The 21,632-nt window shown below is 37.9% G+C and overlaps 1 long non-coding RNA gene across 3 annotated transcripts in view; it reads left to right on the top strand.

Annotated features, from left to right (window-relative positions):
• The first annotated feature begins 1,232 nt into the window (after positions 1 to 1,232).
• Positions 1,233 to 21,632, top strand: part of LOC112866962 (uncharacterized) — a 246,530-nt gene continuing 226,130 nt past the window's right edge. Inside the window, exons 1-2 of one of the 3 annotated variants that reach the window (XR_015242985.1) lie at positions 1,233 to 1,405; positions 1,508 to 1,622. This is a non-coding gene — a long non-coding RNA (uncharacterized LOC112866962). The remainder of the gene's footprint in view (positions 1,406 to 1,507; positions 1,623 to 21,632) is intronic. The other 2 variants (XR_015242987.1, XR_003224138.2) reach the window with 2 other exon arrangements.

Raw genomic sequence — 21,632 nt, 5'->3', positions numbered from 1 at the left:
CCAGGCGCCCCGACACTCCTTTTAAATAGGACATGATAGGTTTGATGGTATAAAACTTCTAAGGCTAGGTCAAAAAAGACAATGTGACCTTTACCACCCCTCTTTAATCACTTGCTCTGGAGGAAGCCAGCTGCGATATTGTGGGGAACTAAGACCTTCTGGTAAGAAACTGAGCACTTTGTGCCATGAGTTGTGTGAGGGGGCCAAATTGGGAGCATGTCCTCCAGCCCCATGCAAGCTTTCAGATAATTATAGCTCCTGCCAATATTCTGACAACTTAAAGTCAGAACAAGCCAGTTTGATGGCTCCTGGACTCCTGATTCTTGGAAACTTAGATAGTATTTGTCATTTTAAGCAGCCAAAGTTGGGATTGTTTGTTATGTGGCCATACCTAGCTGATATAGCAGGTAAAAACAGAAACAGTAGCAGAAAGTTCCTGTAGTAGTCAAGGCAGATGATGATAGTGCCTTGACTTAAAGTGGTTGCTACTCAGTGCCAGCTTCCCTTCCGCTTCCCTGGAATTCACCATGGAGATTAGAGCGTGACCACTAGAAAGCCAGAGATGTGGCTTTGAACCCAGGTTTTGTTACTTAGTTACAGGTGATTTTGCAAAGCCTTTCTCTTCCAATGATATTTTTATTTATATGCTGGAGCTAATAATATCACTTCTCTTTTAGCTTACATGGAGGCTCTACAAGTAAGGTCCATAGTGGAGGTTTTGAAACATAGTAACTGCTCAAACAGTTTTACTTGCCAGTTTGTTGTTATTGTTGTTTATATACATTGTAGTTTCTCCCTGCCAATCTTGTGCTTTTCTATAGAACTAATCCCCATTAAACACTGCCAAGTCGCTTTCCTTCTCAAGGTGCCTTCCCATGACTTTCAAAATAAACTTTCAGTTCTTTAGATCTGCATTGAAGGTCCTCTAATTTCTAACTTGAAAGACCATCTTGCTACCTATGTGAAACCCTGCACCATGAAAATTCATTATCTTTTCAATTAGTTTCTTTTCTTCTTTCTTTCTATGTTTCTTTTTTTGTGGCTTGTGATATTTGGTGAGTCACTTAATTTCACTTACCCTCAGTTTTCTTATCTGTGTGTTCTACATAATAATAGATACCTGCCCCTCCTCACTGTTCAGGGAAACCGTAATAAAGTTGTTATATTGTGATATCATTTGCAAACTCATTCTAAGCCCTAGCATGCATATTATACTTCCTGCATGCACATACAGAAAATGAAAGCGCCACCAAAGGACATCTCCCTGGACCTTTCACTAGCCATGAGGAGACACTTTAGACTTCAAGTCTGTATGGTATTAACTCACTTTCAGGACATCAAGCCCATTGGTTTCACCTCTTGTTTCCCATAACAAGTTTAAGTTGTGATGAACCACTGTTGCATGGTCAGTCATGTTTTTTTTTTTTTTTTTTTTTTGCCTGATTAACCTCAGGCAGTCTCTTGCCATTCACAGAACTATCTAAAGCAGCTGTTTCTCTATACTTAGTCACAGAGAGGATGAAGATTTCCTTCACTGGCTGGGACAACAGCGCCCCTGCAGAGATGACCTCAAGTCCACAAACTGATCTGGACCTCACGGGCCAAAGGAACCTAAGAAATGGGTATGTTGGGAACACAATGAATGTATCCTACATCTGCAATTTTAAGTAGTGTGTGTTTACAGTAACTTCCAACTTATGTATTCTACCGCCCCTCCACTTGGCTCAAAAGTATGCGGGCATGATTTTCCACTGTCCATATTCTCTACAGATAATAATAGGAGTCATTACTTCTGGTGGAATGCTCTCCAGAGTCCAGAAGCAGTGCTTGAGACATACTTATGGGTCCCTTCCCTTTTTCCAAGCCTCCTTTAAAAGAGAAACTCCTAACAGAAACGCTCTGTAATTTGCCAGGGGCCCAGCCCAAAGTGTTTTAAACTTTACATTTTTTCTTGCTTGAGTTAGCACCGAAATACAATCATTTTCATTACGATAAAGTATGGCAGTAACTGCAATAGAATCTATGATGAGGATTTTTTTGTGGAAGTCTTTGCAACTTTTTAATGTTCATGTTTCCAAAGAGACACCCTAAGCTTCTCAGCATAATTTTGCATATGAAACCTAATTACCAGTAGCAAGTGAGTGATTTCATTGCTCTATTGCATTATCTATAGCCTTCTCACAACTACCCAAATATGAATGTCATGGGTTCTTTATATAATACGATTTTGTGATGTAGTTGATATTTCAGTGGGCTATGAACAGAAATCTTATTATTGATCGATGCAATTGAGATGCAGCACGAATTCCAGCATTTAAAAAATGTTTAAACTTTATATTGAAATAGATAATTGGAAAGTACATAAATCCTAAGTATATATCTCATCAGATTTTAATAGACACATCCCCAGCCAACTTTTATTTTTAATTGGTTATTTCTTTGTGAATCATCAAAAAACCCTAATAATTTTATTTTATTTTTTAATTTAAAAATTTTTTTTAATTTATGAAATTTATTGTCAAATTGGTTTCCATACAACACCCAGTGCTCATCCCAAAAGATGCCCTCTTCAATGCCCATCACCTCCCCTCCTCTCCCTCCCACCCCCCATCAACCCTCAGTTTGTTCTCAGTTTTTAAGAGTCTCTTATGTTTTGGTTCCCTCCCTCTCTAACCTTTCTTTCTTTCTTTTTTCCTTCCCCTCTCCCATGGTCTTCTGGTAAGTTTCTCAGGATCCACATAAGAGTGAAAACATATAGTATCTGTCTTTCTCTGTATGGCTTATTTCACTTAGCATCACACTCTCCAGTTCCATCCATGTTGCTACAAAAGGCCATATTTCATTTTTTCTCATTGCCACGTAGTACTCCATTGTGTATATAAACCACAATTTCTTTATCCATTCATCAGTTGATGGACATTTAGGCTTTTTCCACAATTTGGCTAAAAACCCCCAATAATTTTAGCTTTCCCTTAGAAGTGTAGGTACCTAATCTGAAGAATGCTCATTGTGCTATTGTGTTCTGATTTTCTTCTTAGTCACGTTTTTAAACTGCTTATACATTGGGACACCTTAATATTAGTGTGTTATAATCTAGTCATGATTATTACTGATACAGATGTTACATCTTATTGTGTACATGCATATTTGAGTGAGTGTGTGTACATGCATGCACACATGTGTTTTGGGTATAGAGATGGGACTGATCTGGCCAAGTATGAAATGAGATAACTTTACATATTTATGCTAAAAAACAAGCCATTATTCTTAGTCTTTCACATAATATCTGAAAAATGAATTCACCTCAGAATATGTATATTGAGTACATAGATTCAAGTTTTGAATGTGAAAAGTTACAGTGGAAGGGACCTCAGAGACCTCATTTGAGGTGAAGAAACCAAGCCTTTTTCTTTGAGTGAGTGGCCCAAGGTCACACACTGATTTGTGGTTCACATACTTGCTTAGTATTTACTATCCAAAATATTCAACCCAAGTGTCCTATTATGATTGTTTTCTCTGTAGCAAACATTGAGAACCAGAACTCTTGCTGGCCAACACACAGAGAGAACTCACTTCCACTTTGGAGAATGTCTCAGAAATTTCCCCTCTTCTAACAACTCAACACTCATTCTACTTACAGGGTCCTACCTGGAGCTGCCTTATAGATAGATAGATGCTTCAGGGAAAATGTAAAAACAAACAAACAAACAAACAAAAACCCTGTAAAAACAAGATTAAAAAAACTATTGTTTTGAATATATTTTAGATATAGCCTATAAGCTGTTTTGATCTGACCCTCAAAATGGCAATTTGGGATTCATATTGAGACAGAAAATTGGTTTTCTATCTTGGTTATCAATGAGATCATAGAACTCTGGCTATAGATATTGCTTCTGCACTGGACATGCTAATGTAACATGTGTCCACATAGTATTTCCAACCCGTTTAGGTACTCCAAGGCTGGGACACCACAAGGGAAAAATATCGTAATAACTATCATCTTCTGCCCCACTCCATATGACCTTCTACCCACCCATAAAGATGTGCTATTTGCCTAGATATAGACACACACAAAAAGCTTCCTGAAAGGGACAGGAAAGTTAATGGATTCTTTCAGATCACAAGCACACACCCAACTGGGAAGGATTTAAAATTAAGGAATAGATAGGGGCTGAAGCTTATGACTCTTGAAACATCTAAGTTCGAGTCAATATCAGTATAATGGAAGTGCTACCTATTACCATATTTCTGAGCAATTTCCTCATCTAAATGCTTCAACAGTGCAAGCCAGGGTCATTTGCTAAAAAGATGCTTGTGTTTTTTACAAATATATTCTGTTGGTGATGTTTCTTCAAAGTAATTATTGTTTGATTCATATCTAAATGATTATCTTGCATTTTTGACTTTATTTCAAGATGCCTAAGATTGTTTTAGGAAGTAAGCAAGATATACAAGGGAGGATTTCTCTATAAATCACCAGGGTAAAGGGGATAATTTCTCTGTTATTGGGTGGATAAGAAAGTATATGAATTAGGCAGTGGGAGGATTCTGTCCCACAAATAGAATCTAATTGGAGGGTAGTGAATAGAAAAATTTTAAGTTTATTTATTTATTTTGAGAGAGAGAGAGAGGGAGAGTGCAAATGGGGGAGAGGCAGAGAGAGAAGGAGAGAGAATCTCAAGCAGGCTCTGTGCTGTCAGCACAGAAGCTGATGTGGGGCTTGAACTCATGAACCTGGAGATCATGACCTGAGTCGAAATCAAGAGTCAGGCACTTAACCAGCTGAGCCACCCCGGTGCCCCTATGGAAGCCCCGGTGTTTTATGAAGTTTTTAACTTCTGGTTGGCACATTGGACATTAGTTTCTCAAAGAAATTATTATAATATATCCTAACAGTGGCCTATTAAATCTAAATTAACTTTTGGTAAAATAAACTTGCCAAGCTCAACATCGTTTATGTAGGACAATAGACTCTGAATTTTTAAAAACTCAATTATATGGAAGCCTTTGGGAATAATGATCACTTAGGCTTATTTTGCTCTATTAGTCTTTTTTTTTTTTAATGTTTATTTACTTTTGAGAGAGAGAGATAGTGAGAATGAGTGCAAGTTGGAGAGGGGCAGAGAGAAAGGGAGAGAGAGAATCCTAAGCAGACCCCATGCTGAGCATGGAGCTCAATCCCATGCCTGTGAAATCATGACCTGAGCTGAAATCAACAGTTGGATGCTTAAGCAACTGAGCCATCCATGCATCCCTATTAGTCTTTATTTTATAACAATTATTCACTGTAGTGATTGAAGTCATTTGCTTGTTCTCTAATAAGATTTTAATTAAACTGATAAGTCCTCAGAAGAATCTATGAAATATTTATAAACTTACCCCTTAAGTTTTACTTTGTCAAAAGTCTAGCAATAAATGGCAATTTAAAAATAACTCAAGTTTTTACTTGTGTTGGTCCAAGATCATATAAACAAATTTATGGTTTCAGCCACAATGAGTAGCTGGTATTTGACCTATCCTCCCATTTTAAATGACTGTAAAGCCGGAGAACACTTCTAAAATATTATATAAAAGGCCAAGTACTTTTAAAACATATTTTATAAAAATATATGTCCTTCAACTTTTACAGCTAAATATTAAAGATATATATATGATTTAAAAACGGAGTATCTGAATATTTTTTCAAAGATGACATACAGATGGCCAACAGGTACATGACAATGTGCTCAACATCATTAATCATCAGGGAAATGTAAATCAAAACCCCAGTGAAATATTCCATCATACCTGTTAGAATGGCTATTATCAAAAAGACTGGAAATAACAAGTGTTTGGTGAGGATATGAAGAAAAGGGAACCCAAACACACTGTTGGTGGGAATGTAAATTGTTGTGGCCCATATGGAAAACAGTATGGAAGTTGCCTCAAAAAATGAAAAATAAAATTACCAAATGATCCAACAATTCCACTTCTGGGTATTTATCTGAAGGAAATAAAAATACTAACTCAAAAATATATCTGCATCCTCATGTTCATTGCAGGAAAAAAAAAATACAAAAAAAATGTCCTTTATCTAAAAATAATGTTCTACTTAGAACAGACAGCTCACAAGCAAATGGAGACATTTGGTTTCTCTGTTGTGGTATTCTATCTTACAAACATTTCATAAACTAATTTTTTCTGTTTCTCCTTTCCACCTTTGACTTCAGGAAGTCTAGAACTGATGAGTGGGTGGAAACATTGTAGTGTATACCTCTCATTATCTAATAAAATCAACTGTTTTCTTAATTTCAGTCTCTAAGAATTTATTCCATTGAACTTTGAGTCAAGGAGTAACTTAGTAGACAACATCTGTGTAACAGTAGACAAAGCACATCCAGAGATAGCTGAATGCATTGGCCTCTTGAATTGGATGTTGAGCATGTCTACCTAAGTGAGGGGTTTATGTTGACTTGCTGAGGTGGAATAATTTAGGGTAGCAAAGCTAAAGCAGCAGCCCTAGAGGCAGGCTTCATTCTTGAGTGACACACACCCCTAATTTGCTAGAGGCATTAAAACCAAGGAGTAAGTGAGGTTCATCTTCCTGGAGTGTCACTTAAGTTGGAATTTTGAGGAAATAATGATTTGTTTTACACTTCAATCTCACACAGACATACTGTGAAAATGCAAAATAGACATGAACTTAAAACACAAGACTTAAGAAAGGGAGCTTCTTTGGTGCATATACTCAACATTCTACAGTGATCAGTGTTTATTCTAGGAAGGAAATGTATGAAAATGGAGAGTACATCCTGTCCTGTCAGGCTGGGATTCAAATTTACCTCAGCCCCTCACTAAAGTGTTATTTTGGGGAAGTTGTATAAATGCTCTGAGATTTATTTTCTCATATTTAAAAAGAAGACACTAATATTTACCTCAAGAGTTGCCACAAATTAGAGAGGGAGTAGTGAGAACCTTGTACATACCTGGCTGGATGGTACCCTCTCCTCTCTACTCCGGCCCCTTAAAATTACGTGAAATCATTTAGGCATAAGTTGAAATGGAGGAAGAATGGGAGATCACCGTGTTTTATCACAGACTTGCATTCAAGTTTGCATCTCAAGGGTTAATTCCTTCACTACTTCTCTTGTCATGATGCTGTCATAAAGGCTGGGAAAGAGTCTACCCTGAGAACACAATGTTTGTCCCATATATGGCTCCTACCTAGGGAATCAGGCCTGGAGAGAGTCTTTGGTTGCTTCTGCTTTCTCAACAATGAAGCTGAGTAAAAACAATGTTAAATTGGAAGGCTATCCTGAAGTGCTAACTTAAGTAACTCCACAAGGAATAGGATAAGAGGGTACATGAGGGAGCCAGCCAGGGACTCCTAGTTCTGGTGGAATAAAGGGCAGGAGGTTAGGGGACAAGTAGAAGGACTGCAGGAGACTCTCTGGAAATGTATGGGGGAGAATTTGGGGTCAGAGGATTAGCTTTTGTTCTAGGGCTCACTGGTCTCTGAGGGTAGCTTCAGTGTGGGAGAGAGGTGGAACTAAATAGTGGTAATAGGGAAGCCATCTCTAAGCAATGATGATGGGCTGTCTTCCACCCGGGGGATTCATATACGGGTGTTTACAAGCTGGGAGTTTGTAATTTTGGGAGTATTTCAAAGATAGTATGTTCTATGGTACCTCCATTTATGCTAATTGTATAAATATGGAATCTTTCTATTAATGATTATTTACTGAATGCAAAGCACACCAAGGACAGCAAAATGAGGCAAGACCCTACTGTTAACTTCATTCATTTAGCAATATTTAGCACCCACCACATACCAGGCATTGGGAATATAAAATGAAAAGTCCTGTGTTTGCCCCTCAGGATATACATTCTACCTGAGGCTGTGTGTATCATAGTCATTCACTTCAAAAAAGTCTAAGTGAAATGCATATTCTAAGTATTCATTTTTATTAATGTAAAAGCATATGTCAACCATGTTTTTTTCATCTCCTGATTTCTTAAAGGCCTAGGGACCCCTCTGGCACTATTTTTAAAAAACAAAAAATACTTAAAAATTGTTCATATATATGTATACATAATCTTAAATACAATTAATATATAAAATCCATATATCTATATATGATATAGATGTAATATTGGCTTGATTATATACATATATGTAAATTGTTTATATATATATAATCTTGGCTTGATTCTAAATCTTTTGAATCAGAATTTCTGCTTCTGAGGCTCAGGAAGCTGATTTTTAGCAGACTCTCAGTGTGATCTTTTGTAATTAAAAATTGAGAACTATATAGTCCACTTTCTTTCTTAACATTCTCCCTTATCGTAAGATAGATGACACCGAAGACTTTAAAAGCAAAAGCAGAAGAGATCGCATCTGCCATGAAATTTCCAAATACAATCTTTCTAAGTATGTGTTGGTGCATAAACTGATTTGTTTTGACTGATTTTATCAGTGGGGCCAATCCACAAAACAGCCGTGTCAATCAAAAAGTCCTTTCCTTTTGTTTGTGTTTTAACATTCACCAGCCTGGGGATTGTCACAGACAAAGGTCACCTGATTACATTACGGTAGCAGGGAGTTGGGTGGCTTCTGTAGGAGCCACACTGGAGACATCCATCAAAGAACTTTTCAGTGGGCCGGTCAGTGCTTAATGAAAGTGTCAGTGGCTTTCACAGAAAAGTTTATCTTGATCCCTGTTAACACTCTTGATAATAAACTTCACACTTTCTTAGATAAATGATCTTTCTAAATTTTTAAGTAGGCAAAGGTAATCAAATCTAAGAGGACAAAGTACACTTTTGGGGAATGGAGGGGGGAATCCAGAGGCCTTGTTCCCTGGCTTTGGAAAGAAAGTAAAGTAAAGCTGGAGTGTGCTGGGGCTTGAGACATGGCTTCCAGAATCAGAGAGGCTCAAATCCTGCTATTGATCTTACCATGCTATCTTGGGCAACTTTTTCAGTGTAGTGAAGCCATAGTTTTCTCATTTGTGTAAGGAAGGAAATAATAATAACTAACATTTATTGCATATTTGTTATGTAGTGAACATTTGACATGTACTAACTCACTGAAGCCTGACTGTAATGGAGATGATAATATGACCCCTATATTCCAGAGAACTGTAAGTTAGAACTGTAACTGGGGAATAGAAAACAACTTCATAGGGTTTTGGAGAACATTAATTGATAATATTTGGAATGCTTAGCACAGGGCCTGATGCTCATAAATGCTAAATAAAGACTACCATTAATATAAATTTATTACACCCACTTTGTTTTTTTTTTCTTTTTAAGCCTTCTCCAATAGTTATTTGAAAATTCATAGCCTCTTTGATCTGGACCCTTGGGCCAGCAAGTTAATTAGGATGTATTATCTGAATGTATATATAGTGCATTCCTCTTCATACTTCGAAAGAAGAGTCCAATGGATTTCTTTTCTTTTAAATTATTTTAATGTTTATTTGTTTTTGAGAGAGAGAGCACAAGCAGGGGAGAGGCAGAGAGAGAAGGAGACACAGAATCTGAAGCAGGCTCCAGGCTCTGAGTTGTCAACAGAGAGCTCATTGTAGGGCTTGAACTCATGAACTGCGAGATCATGACCTGAGCTGAAGTCAGTCGCTTAACCAGCTGAGCCACCCAGGCACACCAAGTCCATTGGGTTTCTAAAGTTGGTTCCAGGAGATAATACTCTTTATTTCCCCAGTATGTGATTCTGACTCATTACTCTGGGCAGGACCAGAAAGTATGCACCACCAAGGAGAGGTTTTATCCAAAATATTACTAATCAGTCATTTTAATTACTTCCAAGGGGCACCTAGTAGATGCTTTGGCTGGATTGATGCTGCACTTTGGATAATTGATTCAAATGTGAGTTCCATTGTTTTGTGCCCTCAGAAAGGCAGGGTAAGAGGCAGTGTGTCGTAGGGAAGAAACCAAATTTCTGTCAGGTACTGGGGAGAGGAGACAGAGCTGGAGCTGAAACTGATGCCTTTCCTTCCAACTAAGAGTTGTATGATCTTGGGCAAGCTACATCAAGTACTTAAATTGGAAGTACCCCATAGGGCTACTTTGAGAAAGTAAACAAAAGAAGCTATAGAAGGCTCCTAGTATGCTGTTGGTCACATAGCAGGTACTCAATAAATTACACTGAAGTATCAAGATTATTTTTATTATAAATACCAATAATGTTTTAGATACACTGGGTTGGATAAATAGCCAGTCTTATGACTGAGCAGCCAGCACAGATAGAGATTATAAAGTTATAAAATCTAGTCAAACTGGTAGAGGACTAAATAGCATACAGAAACAATTACTTTGAGAGGCCATACTCATTTATTTTTTCTTTGATTGAACCAATAAATGTTGAGGCTTTTGGAAATTAGAAAGAAGGGGTTGTATCTAAAGACAACTCCTTCCTGGGGTGCCTGGGTGGCTCAGTCAGTTGAGCATCCAACTTCGGCTTACACCATGATCTTAAGGTTTGTGAGTTTGGTTCCTGCATCGGGCCCTCTGCTATCAGCGTGGAGTCTGCTTTGGGTCCTCTGTTCTCCTCTCTCTCTGCCCCATACCCCTTTCTCAAAAATAAATAAACATTTAAAAAATCTTCTATAAAAAAAAAGACAACTCCTTTCTTATTTTTCTTTGAGAGCTTGGGATCGCTGATGCAAGACTGCTGGGTCTTGGTAGAGAGTGTTTTGAGAGTACCTACATAAAAAAATTCGTTCACAATGGGAAGGGAATGGAAGCTGTGGTCCCAAAAGTTGTGGGAGCTTGTTCTCAGACTCTTGAAATCTCTTAGGGGTGTTGACAGAACCTCAAACAGCATGCCTACATGGTATTCCTATGGGGACTAGGCTCTTGAGCAAAGGTTCCCAGACTCAGCAGCAGTGCCAGGCCCCAAGCCTGTCATCAAATGGAAGAATTGTCAAATGAGCTTCCTGTCTTGTATGGTGGATTTCTCAGTGCTAACCCTTGTGGACTGAAAACCTAAGATGACTCCTTCAGGCTTTGTAGACTTGACCCCCTCCTGTGATGCCATCAACCACTCTTAAAACATTGGGGAGAGGAGGCCCTAAGATGGTCTCTGATGGTATTCCCTGCCAGCTTGGAGACTTGTGGAATAAACAAAAGATATATAATATTACTTGCACACCCAAGTGTAGAGTAAGATTCATGTTTTCTACATATGTTAATCAGACGGTTGTTGAGATCCATGTTGAAATCAGAGGGAGATATTGAAGATAGAATAAAAGCTGAACTATTTATTCCTTCTACCTTCTGCCTTCAGGAACAGCTCCATTGGGTCTCATCTGACAGCGGAGACCTATATGCTTCTGCCTGAAATCCAGGTTGTAGAACCCAGTCTGTACCTCTAGCACAATGGTTCTCAAACTTGAGCGTGCATCAGAATTACCTGGAGGGTTTGTTAAAACAAAGGTTGCTGGGCTTCACTCACAGTTTCTAATCTAGTAAGTCTAATGTTGCCAGAGAATTTTCATTTATAACAGGTTCCTAGGTGATGCTGATCCTGCCGGTTCAGGGACTCCACTCTGAAAACCAGACGTGTGGAAGAAAACCTGACAGAGGCTGGGTTTGAATTTTTATTCATCCTAATTTTTAGAGGAAATTCCTTTCTTATGTAGGATGAATTTAGCGTATATTTACAATTTTGCTTCATAACGCTGTCCCTTACACCCACCCGCCATGTTCCCCACTAAGCATAATTTTACAAGTTTGTTTACAGAGTTTTTAAAATTTTTAGTGCCCATTTTTCACATCAGGGTTTGTGACAGCACTAGATAAAATTATGGCACTTTTTAATGCTTTTTATTTTACTGTTAACAGGAACTCTGAACTTGTCTCTTTAGTAGAACTTGGGAGTTCTAAGTTCTGAACAGGACAAGAAAGCGGAGATTGGAATTTGTAAGATACACACACACACACGCACACACACATATATGACTTTTACAAAGCCATCATCTTACTTTTTTCAAATACAACCTACCCAAGACTCTTATCTGAGTTGGTTTTAAAAAGCTATTTTGTGTGAAAAATTGTATCCAATTTTTTTCTTGCACCCTGTAGATATTCTTTCATGGACTGATGAACAGAGTATAAAATCTGTTATAGAAATTAAATAGTGTAGTGGGTAAAAGCATGGGCTTTGCTGACAGATATACCTCAGTTCGAATTTCAGTTTCTGTCCCTTCGTAAATAAGGGTGACCTCAGGCAAGTCAATTTTTCCTCTTTGAACCTCAGTTTTTTCATCAAGTAACAGAGATAATGCCTCCTCATTGGCTTGTTGTGAGGGCTGATTTAGATGATGTGAGTAATAAGCATTCTAAATAGAAGCTATTATTTCTTAAAGATGATCCTTTTCTCAAACCATTTAGCCCCCCTTTGCAACCCCCAAATTTTAGAGTTTAAAAAGAAAAAGCCCTGTGGAAAATTAGGGAAAGGATATTCCCATACTGGATATTAGGAGAAGGTACTATTATGAAACCACGTGGTTTTCACTTGATATGATAGAATAAGTGTATTTGCTTAGTGTTTCTCTGTCTTCAGTGGTGGTTGCCTGAATCAACATTAGCTAAGAGAATTCACACAGTTCAAATAAATATCAGAGGGCTGGAGAGGACTTTTCTCTAGCCAAGTAGATCATGTTGGAATGCTGAGTTAACATCTATATACATGTAAATATTTGGATAATATCTCTTGCTACCAACATAGGATATCCATGGTGTAAAAGTATTTGTAGCTTAGATGAGACAAACTTGGAGAGAATGAATGAATGAATGAATGAATTCATATATATGTATGAATACAGTGAAAAAATATACTATATATATTAGAATACAGTGAAATCATTTTTATCAGCTTTTATCTTTTAAATGCAGTTCATAATATTGACTTCTCAGGCTTTATTTAATTCCATGTCATGTCCTAAATGAATCTGTTCAGATAGGGTATAGCAAATGAAAGAAAATGATGCTGGTTAATTTACGACAAAGTCAGATGTGTGTGTTAGAAAGAGCAAAGATAAAATCAATTAGCAGGCTATAGAATAGCTCACAAAATTAAAGAAGGTTTTTGACCAGGCCAGGAGGGAGCAAAAAAGCAGGAAAGCTCAGACATCCTGATGAGCAGGCTGTGTCTCTCCTGAGCAACAACTTCTTCTTCTGTGAGTCATTCTGCTTGAGAGAAAAGGGTCCACCTATCTTGTCTAGCTCAGGTCAGGGACTCACCTATTGTTAGGGGAGGGCAGGGAGCCTTGATTGACGGTTCCATCTATGCTTGGCATGATTTCTGGTGGAGAGGGGGACTACCCTCCACCCTGACTCAAAATAGCCTACTTTTACCATACATAAAGGAATGAATGCAAAAAGAAGTGTAGGTTACTGTACAAAAAGCACATAAATATACTTGTCTGCATTGCTTATATCGCATGTTCATTTAACCTGAAAGGAAAGATGCCATTGGCTTAGAGTAACAGCCAAAAGCATCTTAAAAATATACCTTTAATCCTCAGCTTATCCAAACTCATAAACCACCATACTATGCACATTGAATTATCTAAAACTTAATATTTAATGTAAATATCCAACATGGCAAGATAAAACTCATTAAATGGAATAATGTTCATTTGAAGGGTTAATTTATTCATGCCCGATGCAATGGCTATTTTGGTGTTCACTTCTAATAGCAGCAGCAATAAAAACTTTGGCAATGCTGTTAATTTATTAAAGGCTATAGCTAGTAAATATTTAATACAGCCCCAAACATTTTAATCTCTTTTCCATTAATATTTTACCTAACAGTTTCTCTCTCACATAATCAATTTAATATTTTTAATGCTTAATATTTTAATTGGTCTTCAATTTGGAAAGATGGAATAGGAATTTAAGCTTAAGATATGAAATTGTATCTACAAGCTAAAGAAAAAGTTAAAAATATGTAAACCCCTTAGGAAATGGAAAATTACTCTATTCTAAAATGTATGCCATAAATTTTATATTAAATGAACACTGAATCATAAATGTTTCTTCTTTCACATCTTTAATATTCAACAATTATGTCTCTTCTTAATATCCTTTGGCATTAAATTTAATTGACCCTGGTTGTGTCAATTAGAAGTACTTGTATTATTTATGGATTTTTTATGAATTGTCTTTATCAGGTCTGTAGAGCTTTAGGTCACTTGCTTATTTATCACCTTGTTCATCAAATCCTCATCTTAAAATATGGGATTTTTGAAATAGTTTTTAATACCATAAAACATCTACTCTTACTCCTATATCCTAATGTAGGATTTTCTGTAAAGGACCAGATAGTAAATATCTTGGGCTTTGTAGGCAACATACTATCTCTGTCACCTCTTCTTCTTAGCAACCTTTTAAAAATTTAAAAGCTATTCTTAGTTGAATGGCTGTACAAAAACAAGCTGCAAGCTACATTTGACCCAGAGTCTTGGTTTGCCTACTCCTGTAATGCAGCATTTTATAAAAAGATGATACATACAAAAGGCTATAAGATTCATAAGTTTAGTAATTTTAAATGAACTACTATAATAACCACCATTTAATTCAAGAAGTGGAACATTATAACCAACGCATCAAAATCTTCCCTTGTGCCATTTCCAGAGTTAATAATATCTTTGGACATTGTTCTGAATCAATGTAGTTTTATCTTTTTCCTTTTCACTGAATTCCTTTGTAATTTGGTCAGCTTGTCAAAAAACACATATTAAGGCTCTCTTATGTTCCAAGCACCTTACTAGGCTCCCAAGGAGCTAGTGATGAAGATACATTATGCATACATAAGGGAATAATAACAAATTCAGTACTAGCTGATGGTGGCTTGAAGATGATATGGTAAGAATTGGGGTATATTTTTTAAATAGTGCCATCGGACTTACTGATGGATTAAATGTGAAGTGTACATGAAAGAGAGAAATCAAGGATGACTACAGTTTTGACCTAAGCAGTTGAATAGATGGTGATGCTATGTAATAGGATGAATTTGAGAGAGGCAGGTTTTATAGCAAAGCTTAATAGTTATATTTGGGATATGTTAAGTTTTATGTTTATTAGAGACCTCACTGAAAATTTAAGTAGACATTTGGATATTCAAGTCTGGAGCCACAAGACTGGATGAAATTACTGAGGGAAAGAATAGATAATGAAACTAGATAAAGAAAGGATGAGGAATAAGGAACAAGCCCTGGAGTGAAACAACTAGAAGCTTACTGAAGATGAAGAGTCAAAGGAAGATAGGCAAAACATGCCTCGTCATGTTAGGGAAAACCCTGAGCGGTGTGGAAGGGATCTTTGAGACTTACGGAAGAAAAGAAACAGTGGTCCACCCAGATTTAAACAAAACAAAACAAAACAAAACAAAAATTCTGAGACACTGAGAAAGCTGAACCCATTCACTTTGGCAGGATAACTTTATGACCTTGATAAAAGCCATTGTGGAAGAGTGGTGAGGATAAAACAAAAACAAATATAAAAACAAAAACCTTGGTTGTATTGAGCCAAGCTGGAATGGCAGATGCACCCTTCAAAGGAGTTTGCAGTGAAGGGCGTAAGGAAACAAGGTGATAGCTAAAGGAGACATGAGTTAAAGGGAATTTTAGAAAAATCAGTAATATTAAATGAGCTTATGTATAATTTAAAAACAAAAGTACTTTAAGAAATATTTTAGGGGCATCTGGGTGGCTTGGTCAGTTAAGCGTCCGACTTTGGCTCAGGTCATGATCTCACGGTCCGTGAGTTCGAGCCCCGCGTCGGGCTCTGTGCTGACAGCTCAGAGCCTGGAGCCTGTTTCAGATTCTGTGTCTCCCTCTCTCTCTGCCCCTCCCCTGTTCATGCTCTGTCTCTCTCTGTCTCAAAAATAAATAAATGTTAAAAAAAATTAAAAAAAAAAAAAGAAATATTTTAGTGATTATCACCATAAATCGGTACCGGTTACTTCATGCTACATAACCAATTACTCCAACTGGTGTAAAACAAGCATTTATTATGCGCCAATATTTTGTGGGTTGGTTTTGGATTGGTCTATACTCTACAACAGGGATTGGCAAACATTTTCTGTGAAAGGCCAAATAGCAAATATTCTAAGCTTTGCAAGCCCAGCGGTTACCGTCACAACTATGCAACCTAGTCATTACAACAGGAAAATAGCCACAGACAGTACATGAAATAAAGAAAGTGATTGTTCCATCAAGACTTTCCTTACAAAAATAGGTAGGTAGTGGGCTGGATTCGGCCCGCAAGTCCTAGTTTGCTGACTGCTGGCCCAGAATGTCTGAGGCCTCATCTGGAAGATGAAGATTCAATGGGGTGGGGGGGGGGGGGGAACTTGACAGCTGGCCTGGAATGCTGCAGCTCCTCAAGCGTCTCTTTCTGCCTTGGTGTGATCTATGTGATCACTCAAGCATGGCGGCCTTGAGTTAGTTACACTTTTATTTGTTTATTTAAACAATTTTTGTAATGTTTATTTATTTTTGAGAAAGAGAGAGAGACCCAGGGCGAGAGGGGGAGCGACAGAGAGAGAGGGGGACAGAGAATCTGAAGCAGACTCCAGGCTCTGAGCTGTCAGCACAGAGCCCAAAGCAGGGCTCGAACTCACAAGCTGTGAGATCAGGACCTGAGCTGAAGTTGGACAGTTAACTGACTGAGCCACCCAAGTGCCCTGCATTCGTTACACCTTTAAAATGAAGGCTCAGGGCTTCCTGTCCCAGGAAAAACTGGGAGAATCGTCCTGGCTGTTTTGAACCTAGGCTCAGAACTCATGCAGTGTCACTTCTGCCATGTGCTATTTGTTGATGTAGTGACAAAGGTTCACCCAGGTATAAGGAGAGGGAAAGGAAGGAAATGTTTGCCTCTTCCTGGGAGGAGAAAGAATTTATAGACATGTTTAAAACCTCCATACTTTCTGAGGAATAAACAAAAGGTCAAGATCCTTTTTTTTGTTTGTTTTTCTAGAAGGAAAATTTGAAATTTCATAATGGCTCAGGTGATTTCAAAATACTGGTTGAAAATGGAGAATTGTGATCATACTGTAATTTTTTTAAATTTTCTTTGGAATAGTACTTAAGAAAGAAAAGTCTCCTTGCATAATTCAGCTATGATGGTGCTTAATTGCAAGCAGACTTGGGCTGTTTTACTAAAAAGATGACACATATAATTGGCCTCCTTATCTTTTGAATGTGTAGACTTAAAATCAGTTGATATTTTGTGGATTTGGTTGGGCCACTAAGCATAAAAATGGATATTTTACTGTTAGAAATTGTAAATAAGTTTATTTGGGCATCTGTAATAGGCCGAATAATGGCCCCAAAGATGTCAGTGTCCTGGAATCTGCAAATGATACTTTCTATGGCCGAAGGAACTTTGTAGATGCAATTTAGGATATTGAGATAGAGAAATTATCTTGGATTATTCAGATGGGCCTAAAGCATAATCACAAGTGTCCTTACATGAAAGAGGCAGAGGGAGATTTGACTAGAAGAAGGTGTAGGAGATGTGATGATGGAAGCAGGAAGTTGGAGGAATGCAAGGAAGAAGCCACAAGCCAAGGGCTGCAAGTAACCCCTCAAAGAGGGAAAAGCCAAGGGAAGGGATTTTCCCTGAGAGCCTCTGGAAGGAAACTGCCCTGCCTACACCCTGATTTAAAAAAAAAATTTTTTTTTCAACGTTTATTTATTTTTGGGACAGACAGAGACAGAGCATGAATGGGGGAGGGGCAGAGAGAGAGGGAGACACAGAATTGGAAACAGGCTCCAGGCTCTGAGCCATCAGCCCAGAGCCTGACGCGGGGCTCGAACTCACGGACCGCGAGATTGTGACCTGGCTGAAGTCGGACGCTTAACCGACTGCGCCACCCAGGCGCCCCACCTACACCCTGATTTTAACCTAGTGAAACTGACTTCAGACTTCTGGCCTCTAGAACTGTAAGAGAATAAATTTGTGTTATTTTAAGTCACTGAGTTGCTGGTAATATATTTTGACAGCCTTAGGAAATGAATGCCACTTTCTACAGAAGTTCATGAAACATTTGGCTGACACAGTTAATTGCACATGACATAAGTTATAGCGAGTTAGGAGTTTTCTGTAAGTCTGTGAGGGTTAAAATAAAACTGTAAATGGAGTGCTTGCTTATAGCAGTTGCTCCAAAAAATGTAAGTTAAACAAGATATATGTTAAATAAATGATTAGAAAATAGGGAACAAAAAAAAGAAAAAAGAAAAGAAAAGAAAAAGAAAAAGGGGACATGGCATGGTGTGGTGTGGTGAAACCAGACATTGAAACTTGTAAAAGCCATAAGAAAGAAAAGGCACAATGAAACAGGGTTGAAATTGAAAAGGCCCAAGGGAACAGAGGATGGAATTTCTACAGGGAGACTAAAGTACAAATCTCAGGGGCCCTTGGAGGCAGGATGAAGTTGTCATACCCCAACACTCCAGCCAAGCCCCCACTGTGGGGCAGAAGGATAAGGTGGAGCATTTATTCATTCCATCCTAATGGCTCACTGTGTCCCAAGCATGGACTTTGTTTCATTCCCCAGGGGACAAAACGAGGCAGGGTTGACTCAAATACACAGGGAGGTCACAAGTCTTTTTGAGTACCCTCACTAATTGAAAATTGTTTCAGTTCTTTTTCAATGGCAAAATATTAAATGCCAAACTTCTAACTTTAATGACTTAGGGATACTTTTACATGATAGCTAATACAAAGCTAAAGATTAAAGGGGAAAACACATTCGGGTTCATAATACTCAGGCACCTCACCGCATCTTTGTTTACGTCTACGTCACCTGTCTCCTAGAAGCAGCACAACAGAAGGCCCAACAGCATGGATTCTGGAGTAGGAATGCCTGGGTTTGAATCCCAGATTTGCCATTAATTAGGTTGGTGACTTTGGACAACTATCACTCAACTCCCTTATCTGCAAAGCAGAGAAAATAATAATATCTATCACAACTTCTCATAAGAATTGAAAGGGTTAATAAATGTAAAACATGAGCAGTATCAGCGCATAGTAAGGGCTACATATTTGTTGAATAATGGTATTAAAAACTTCATGAGTGGAGTTCACAAGAAAGCACATTCATTTGCACTCTGTAAATTGACAAATTTTTCCAAAGGTTAGCCATTTTCCTGCTTGATATTTTCCACGCTTTCTTTCTAAGAGTCCCCATGATGAATTTCCACTTACCATTCAACAAATGCCCACAGAGCTCAGGCCTGTGAAAGCCAGTGAACCCGTATGTTGCAAACGAGTGTCAGTAATGGCGACAGTTAGGGTTTCACAATCTGTGAGAAGAAAGCTCACAAATGCAATCGGAAATGAGGCACTTCTTATGCCACTTCTAAATCACTTCAAACTCTTTCAGACTATAATAAAGTGCTGGGGGTGTCAATCATAGTTTTTGCCCCAAGGTGGAGAAGTAAAAATCTTACTGGCTTTGTCAGTCTGGCAGAACTGCATTCAAATCCTGACCCAGTCCTTACTAACTACATAATAGGCAGCTTAGTTAAACTTTCTTAATCTAAAAGGGGCACTTTGGCTGAGTTCTAAAATATACATATATATGCAACCCAGTAATTCAGCAAATGATAACTATCCTTGGCTAAGTTATGATAACTTATCCTTGGCTAAGCAGCAATAGACTGTATATAGTTTGGGTGTTCAGAAGTTGGAATATCTAGGAATCAGGTAACACATTTGTACATATGTATTTTTCAGTGAGGAAACGAAAGGAGTGCTACTTCAAGCCTGTCTTTTGGAAGCTTTTATTGGCCAAAGTTTTCTGTCTTTAGTTTTGTTTAGCCTTTTAGAAGTTTATAGCATTCAGTCATTTCCTTTGGCAAATCTGGCACAGGCTAAAGAGAAAGGACATAAATATTTTTCAGTCTCTCTAGTGAAAGTGGATGTGCAACATATGTGGCTAGTCAGATACCACTTTCCAGTAACAAGGTCCCAGGCACTGGTTTCAGGACTTTATTCCCTGCTTCCCCCATGACTAACCCCAGAGGAGGAACTGACTCTACAAATAGCTGGAATCATAGTTATTCTCTTCATTTCCTGTATGACCCTCCAAGCCCCCACCCCCACGCACACGCACACACACAAATAATCCCACAGCCACATCAGTGTCAGGGTCCTGGATTTATTTTGTTCTCAAGGAAACTGATGCCTGAGAGAAAGAGTTTTTTGTCTTTCAAAATTTGGCTGCTTCTTCCTAAGTGAGACCGCTTTTTAGAAAGATTTTCATGGTATCAGGTTAGTTATCTAAAAATACTGTGATTTCACTCTAGATATAAAAGAAATGGGAAAAGGGCTAAATTAAGATGACGTACTATTGAACATCTCATTTTTATTACTTTATTTATTCCGTGATAAGAACTGTCTGTAAGCTGGTGGTACAAATCACTGTAGGACAAGCATTATTACCCGTATTTTACAAATAAAACAGAAAAGACCCAGAGAGGTTAAAGGATTTGTCTGTGGTCACAAAGCTTTTTAGTAGCCAACCCAAAATAAGAACCGAGGATTTGGGATTGCAAGTTCTGTACTGTTTTTCTTTGCCGTGTGCTCTTGGTAATTAACATGATCAAAATCTACTTAGAGGTTAGTGGGTACAACAAAATAAATAATTGTTCCTTTTGTCTGGTGAGTTTGTTTTGACCTAGATATTAAATTTCCTCAAGTCCCACTATCTTTAGTTATGTCTATTCTAACTTTTTGTTTTTGTTTTTGACAATATTTATGGCTTTTAGACTGTTGATTTGTATTTAGGAAGATAGCTTTGTTAACTACCAAACAGGAAGTCATCCAGGTCAGTCTGGGACATTTGTGGAAGCAAGGCTAGCTAATGACTTCAGATATGCAAAGAATAAAGGGAGACCAAATGATTTGGTTTACTCTTTGGTTTTTCCCACTCTTTTTAGACCCAATATAGATCCCATCTGTAAAGGTCAGAGATACATCCTGCCTGCCTCTTTCAGCCTGTTTCTTTCCAACAGCATAGTCTCCTGACCATAATTCACTCTTCTTCATTCTTGTCTTGTTCTATTGAATAAGGGATATTTCCTTTAGTCTTGTTCTAATATCTCAAGATCAAAACTGATATAAACTGGCGAATGACCTGAGTCCAAAGTTCTGGTGAGTCATTCCCTAAGACTAAAGAAAGGATAACATAGATATAGCTGTTAATCTCCTTTACAGTCCAGGTAAGAGGCTACTGACACCTCAGAATGGTAGGTAAATAGGAAAGCAAATGAGGAATCTTGAAGAATTCTAAATTCCCAAAGCAATGTTACTGTATTCTTCTATCTCTTCCCTTAAGTCTGTCCCGGGGGGAAAATGTATCCTTGTCAGCATTACAACATTACAATAAAAATTACGGTAATTTCCATCCCATGAAAGAAAGACTTGGGAGACAGAACATTGCCACACTATCTGGGGAGACTTTGTTTAGTAGTTGGTTGTTTATTGTTTTGCTTGGAAGTCTTTGATGGGTGGTAAGGGGGTGAATGAATGAACGGCAACCTCATAAATTATCCTGTGATTGTAACTGATTATGATAAACCTTCTCAAGGGGTCTGAATTCCCCAGGGAACTTTGCC

Source organism: Puma concolor, chromosome A2 (assembly GCF_028749965.1).
Source record: "Puma concolor isolate L17-30 chromosome A2, mPumCon1.1.hap2, whole genome shotgun sequence".
NCBI classification, from domain to species: Eukaryota; Metazoa; Chordata; class Mammalia; order Carnivora; family Felidae; genus Puma; species Puma concolor.
Note: the sequence above shows the minus strand (reverse complement) of the source record. Positions and strands in the feature narration are given on the sequence as shown.